This window comes from Hylobates moloch, unplaced genomic scaffold (genome assembly GCF_009828535.3).
Source record: "Hylobates moloch isolate HMO894 unplaced genomic scaffold, HMol_V3 SCAFFOLD_10, whole genome shotgun sequence".
NCBI lineage: Eukaryota > Metazoa > Chordata > Mammalia > Primates > Hylobatidae > Hylobates > Hylobates moloch.
The window spans coordinates 14491311-14497733 of record NW_026652285.1 but is presented as its reverse complement, the minus strand read 5'-3'; the positions used below and the strand labels follow the sequence as shown (position 1 = coordinate 14497733).

General features: G+C 46.1%; 1 long non-coding RNA gene across 1 annotated transcript; it reads left to right on the top strand.

The window, feature by feature from the left end:
• Nucleotides 1–270: 270 nt before the first annotated feature.
• On the top strand, nucleotides 271–1831 carry LOC131384427 (uncharacterized). Its single transcript, XR_009215265.1, has 2 exons — nucleotides 271–386; nucleotides 1287–1831. It is a non-coding gene; the product is annotated as an uncharacterized LOC131384427 (long non-coding RNA).
• The last annotated feature ends 4592 nt before the right edge of the window (nucleotides 1832–6423 follow it).

The window sequence follows — 6423 nt, the reverse complement described above, 5'->3', positions numbered from 1 at the left end:
TTAAAGGGAGGTCTTTTCTGAACTCTGGACTCTGTCAGTTCACCTGTCACATGTTCCTGGGTCCCCTTCCATTATTCTCTCATGCAGCACAAGTCCTTGCCATTGTCTTCCTTCCCCACTGTAATCTCCAATAGGGCAGAGGACACTTGGCTTCTTCCGGGCTGGGGTCCTGGCTTAGATGTGATGGTTTTCAACAGGGTGTTTCACAGTGGGGCCACCACAGGCATTTGGGGAGGCCAATTCTTTTTTTTTTTTTAATTGAAACAGGATCTCGCTCTGTAGCCCATGCTAGAGTGCAGTGGCAAGAACACAGCTCACTGCAGCCTTGACCTCCTGAACTCAAGGGGATCCTCCTGCTTCAGCCTCCTGAATAGCTGGGACTACAGGTGCACACCAACACGCCTGCCTAATTGGCTTATTATTATTATCATTTGTAGAAATGGAGTCTCACCATGTTGCCCAGGTTGGTCTCGAACTCCTGGGCTCAAGCAACAGGAAGGCCAATTCTTCATTGAACGGGACTGTGTGGGCCATTTAGCATTCCTGGCCTTGCTTATTCAGTGCCTGTAGCACCCCCCAAATAATTGTGACAACCCAAACATACCCTCCACATCTTCCTACCTTCCCTGGGTGGGGTGGGAGTTTGAAACTAGTGCAATTGCCTGTACACTGCCGGGCACATAGTAGGGGCTCAGTGAACGTGTGTTGAAAAGGTGACTGAGAGTGTGTATGAGCCGTGCCTCTGACCTGGCTGGTGCTTCTCCGAGATGGGCACATGTGCATATGAGGCTGTGGCACGTGCCACTCCTCTGGCCTGTGCCCCTGGGTGTACTGTGCCAGCTGAGGATTCTGAGTCCTGCTGTAGACCAGGACCCTGCTTCTCTGGAGTTCTGTCTGCACTGGGTGTCCACATTTTTTGTCTCTTCTCATGGCCGCTGGCTGCCTCCTCCCTTTGCCCCTGACTATGGCCACTTGGTAGATTTCCAGGCCTGACATTTCGAACATGCAATGCCATATGTATTGCCACTCTCAGGTAATTATCACGTAAAATTAAGCTAGTCTTGTACATGAAACCAGCAATTAGCCAGGGATTGAAGGTCAGGGAGAGCTCGTTTATAGAGTCGCTAACAAAATGTTAAGTGGAAGTGTGTGTCAGATGGGCCAGGAGGCTGGATTAGCCAGGGTCGCAGCAGTGGGACTGGAGAGCTGGTGGAGACTCCTAGCTCTGTATTACTGGGCACAGAGGGAGGAGCTGGGGATTTATAGCTCACACTTTTCTCTTCCAGCTCTCAATCTGGGGCATGACTTTGAAGGGAAGATTGCTAAGCCTCCTAAATCCCGATACACACCAATGCCGTTTCCCCACTCATCTGGAAACCTGGTGGGTCCTGCCTAAACGCCTGTATGTCAATTCCACCTCCTGCTTGGCTGCCCACCACACCAGGATTTTCCACTCAAGGCTTTCAGATCTGCTTTGGGCACCTGAAGACAGAGTGAATCATCTTTCAAGAGTCAGAAACTTTGCATGTGCCATTCCCTCTGCTTAGAATGCTTTTCCCTTTCTCCCAACCGCTTTATAATCAGCCTGGAAAAATATTTATTTCTGTTCCTAAAATCTCAGATATCACTTCTGCAGGAGCTTTCCCAGATGCCTCACTTTATTCCAGAAGGAGCTATCGCCACTTTTGCCTGGCGAGTACGTTTTCATGGTTACACTGATACGCTATGGCAATTTATTGGCGATTTGTCTGTCTCCCCTACTCAATAGTGAATTATTCATCTATCCCTGGAAACCTGGAACTGCTCAATAAATGTTTGTGGTGTGAATATACATATTATTCTCTTCTGCCTTTTGTTTTTTTACATACCCTTCAAGGCCCTGCTCAGGCATCACCTCCTTTGTGTAGCTTTCCTGGATTCACTTCCCTGATAGAATTAATTATGCCTTCTACATTCCCATGGCACTTTGTGTGTGATTTCATTACAACACTTGCCAAATTGCTTCATAGTTTCTTATCGGTCTATCTGGGGCTACCACATTGCACAATTCCAGGGGACACAATTTACATTAAATCAAGCAACACAGAGATGGCACCTGTACTTGCCCACTAGGCAGTGACCTTCTGCAGAGCAAAGACCCCATGACTTTATTAACACCCTGCATACAATGTGCTTTTCTTGTCCACGTTAGTGTCCATTCAGAATAGGTATGCAATAAACATACAATGAACACATGTTTAATTATTCAACAGGGACAGGAGGTTCAGTGGAGAGAGCTGTAGAGTTGGAGACTGGGGACGTGGGTTCCAGTTCTAGATTGCTGTGCAGCCTTAGGTGAACCACTCAACCTTCCTGGTTCTCATCCTTTAAAATCAAGTCATATATGCTGAAGTGCCTAGGACAAAGTAGGTGCACAATGCGTGTCAGTTTTCCCCTTTTCTTCATCTGTAAAACGAGGAATTTTAATATTCCTTGTATTCTTCTTCTTTTTTTTTTTTTGAGATGGAGACTTGCTCTGTCACCCAGGCTGGGGTGCAGTGGTGCGATCTTGGCTCACTGCAACCTCCGCCTCCCGGGTTCAAGTGATTCTCCTGCCTCAGCCTCCTTAGTAGCTGGGACTACAGGCACCCGCCACCATGCCCCGCTAATTTTTGTATTTTAGTAGAGACGGGGTTTCACCATATTGGCCAGGCTGGTCTTGAACTCCTGACCTCGTGATCCGCCCACCTCAGCCTCCCAAAGTGCTGGGATTACAGGGATGAGCCACCATGCCCGGCCTATTCCTTGTATTCTTGTAGAATGATGAGGTCTCAGGATTGGAAGGAGTTTTGAAAGGGATGTGGCCTAACCCTTGGCATCTTTGGGAGGTGGTCATCGAGTTCCGGTTCGTGCATCTCTGGTAATGAACTACTTCCTCACAAAATAGGCTATTCCACCTTCAGACAGCTCTGCCTTGAAAAGAGCTCTATTGTCTGACTCTTGGCTTCCCAGAATCTCCACCATACGGACTGGTTTTGTATCATCAGGCTAGTCCCACTGCCTCAGATGATAGTCATAGACAGCGATCTGCTCTAGGCTCAAAGATGCCAGTTCTATTGGCATTCCTTATGTGACTTGATTTAAAACCCAGTCACCATCTTGGTTACCCTCCTCTGAGCTTGCCCCTCTTTGTCCAAAGACCTCTTAAGATGGAGCACCAGAAAAGGACAGGACTCTCACCTTCCTTTTCTAGAACGTGTGCTTTTTTTTTTTTTTTTCTGAGATGGAGTTTCACTCTTCTCACCCAGGCTGGAGTGCAATGGCGCGATCTCGGCTCACTACAACTTCCGCCTGCTGTGTCCAAGCGATTCTCCTGCCTCAGCCTCCCTAGTAGCTGGGACTACAGGCGTGCATCACTATGCCCGGCTAATTTGGTAGTTTTAGTAGAGATAAGGTTTCACCATGTTGGCCAGGGTGGTCTCAAACTCCCGACCTCAGATAATCCACCCGCCTCAGCCTCCCAAAGTGCTGGGATTACAGGTGTGAGACACCATGCCCAGCCAGAACATGTGCTTTTATTAATGGAACCCAAGATTATGTTGTTGGCATCTATATACCTTGGTTTTTTCTTTTTTCTTTTTTTGTTTTTGAGACTGAGTCTCGCTCTGTTACCCAGGCTGGAGTGCAGTGGCACAATCTGGGCTCACTGCAACCTCCGTCTCCCAGGTTCATGTGATTCTCATGCCTCAGCCTCCCAAGTAGCTGGGATTACATGAGCGTGCCACCATGCCTGGCTAATTTTTGTATTTTTAGTAGAAGAGTTTCGTCATGTTGGCCGGGCTGATCTCGAACTCATGACCTCAAATGATCCACCCACCTCGGCCTCCCAAAGTCCTGGGATTACAGGTGTGAGCTACTGCACCAGCCTATATCTCTTTCAAACCTAACAAATATTTCACCATAAGGAGGCAAAGTGCATGAGCAGAATTTCTTTAAAATTTTATTTCACATTTTACAAGAACCCACCATATGCAAAGTCCAAAAACCAATGACAAACTAGGGGAAAAATATTTGCAACTCACACCACAGGCAAAGAGCTAATTTCTTTCATAGACAAAAGGATATCAGAAAGTTGACAGGAAAGGGCCTGAAATCGCTTTGTTTGTTTGAGACAGTCTTGCTCTGTCTCCCAGGTTGGAGTACAGTGGCATGATCATGGCTAACTGCAGTCTTGACCTCCCAGGCTCCAGTGATTCTCTTGCATCAGCCTCCTGAGGCGACTACAGTTGCACACCACCATGCCCAGCTAATTTTTGTTTTTTTTTTTTTTGTAGAGATGGGGACTCCCTAAGTTGCTCAGGCTGGGCTTGAACTCCTGGGCTCCATTGATCCTTCCACCTCTGCCTCCCAAACTGCAGAGATTACAGACATGAGCCACTGTGCCCAGCCTTGAAATTGCTCTCAAATATATGAGAAGATGCTTAACCTCACTCATCATAAGAGAAATGCAAATTAACATCACAGTTGTTTTTCACCTGTCACCTTGGCAAACATAAAAATATTTGATAACATTTTGTTGGTAAAAGTATGGGGAAATAGGCACTCTCATACATTGCAAGGGTAAATTGATAGACTCTGTCTTGGCAGGGATGGGGATTTGGCTTTATCTACTAAATTTTAAAAATGCACAGATGCCTTGTTTCAGCTGTTCCACCTCTAGGAATGTATCCTGAAGATGTACTCACACGTTCACAATAGAAGTCTTGTTCCATGAGGGCAGGGACTTCTGCCTGTTTTGTTTACTGCTCGATCTCTAGCACCTGGAATGCTGCCCAGCATATAGTAGGTGCTCAATAAATGTCTGAATGAATGACTAAGCAAAATGACATATGTTCAAGATTTTTCATTGCAACATTTTTAGTAAGAGCAAAAGAGCAGAAATAATGTAAATGTCCCATTATTATGGAGGAGTATACTGCTGTTAAAAAGACCAGGACAGCCCTCCGTGCACTGATGTGTAAAGATCTCCAAGGTATATTACATGAAAAAACCAAGGTGCAGAAAAACGTATGTAATAACAATGTAGCTGGGTATTTACTTGTCTAAACACAGAATGTCTCCAGAAGGAAGGTCTCAAACTGGCCACTGTACTTGCTTTTAGACAGGACGAATTGGGGCCCTGGAACATGGGGTGAGAAGTAGCTTAATTTTTCAGCATATTTGCATATATATGTATGTATGTATGTATGTATGTATGTATGTATGTATTTATTTTGAGAAGGAGTTTTGCTCTTGTTGCCCAGGCTGGAGTGCAATGGCATGATCTCGGCTCACTGCAGCCTCTGCCTCCTGGGTTCAAGTGATTCTCCTACCTCAGCCTCCCGCGTAGCTGCAATTACAGGCTCCCGCCACCACGCCCGGCTAATTTTTTATATTTTTAGTAGAGACGGGGTTTTGCCATGTTGGCCAGGCTGGTCTGGAACTCTTGGCCTCAGGTGATCTGCCCACCTTGGCCTCCCAAAGTGCTGGGATTACAGGTGTGAGCCACCACACCTAGCCATTTCCTTATATTTCGTTTGGATTTTAGATACTGTGATGTATTACATTTATTTATTTATTTATTTATTTATGAGGCAGAGTCTCCCTCTGTCACCCAGGCTGGAGTGCACTGGGCTTACTGCAACCTCTGCCTCTTATATTCAAGCGATTCTCCTGCCTCAGCCTCCCAAGTAGCTGGGACTATGGACTCACCACCACGCCTGGCTGATTTTTGTATGTTTAGTTAGAGACAAGGTTTTACCATGTTGGCCAGGCTGGTCTCAAACTCCTGACCTCAGGTGATCCTCCTGCCTTGGCCTCCCAAAGTGCTGGGATTACAGGCGTGAGCCACCTCACCTGGCCATGTTTAAATAAACAAATACAATTCAGAATTTTAAAATAGCTGGGTCCAGGAATTAATCCTTTGCTTTTGAAGTGTACATTCATATACATGTGTGTCTGTACATTTTTTTTTTTTCTGAGGCAGGATCTTGCTCTGTCACCCAGGTGGGAGTGCAGTGGCATGATCATGGCTCACTGCGGCCTTGACCTCCTGGGCTCAAGAGATCCTCATTTTTTGTAGAGATAAGGTCTCACTGTGGGCTCAAGCAATCCCCCCACCTCGGCCTCCCAAAGTGCTGGGATTATAAGTGTGGGCCACTGGGTCCGCCACGTCTGCACATTTCTGAAGATGTGCATGTATGTGTATGTGTGCATGCACGTATATTTCCAATCTATTACTTTGTTCACAACTGCAGATTAGTCTAGACTAAATGAAACAGGTCCCAAGGATTTCCCCTGTTCGACAGTCTTTGATGGCTCCCTCTTAAATCTATAAAATTTTAAATCTATAAAATCCAAACTCTTAGTCCAGCATCTCAAGATCTTCTGTCATCTGACACTAAC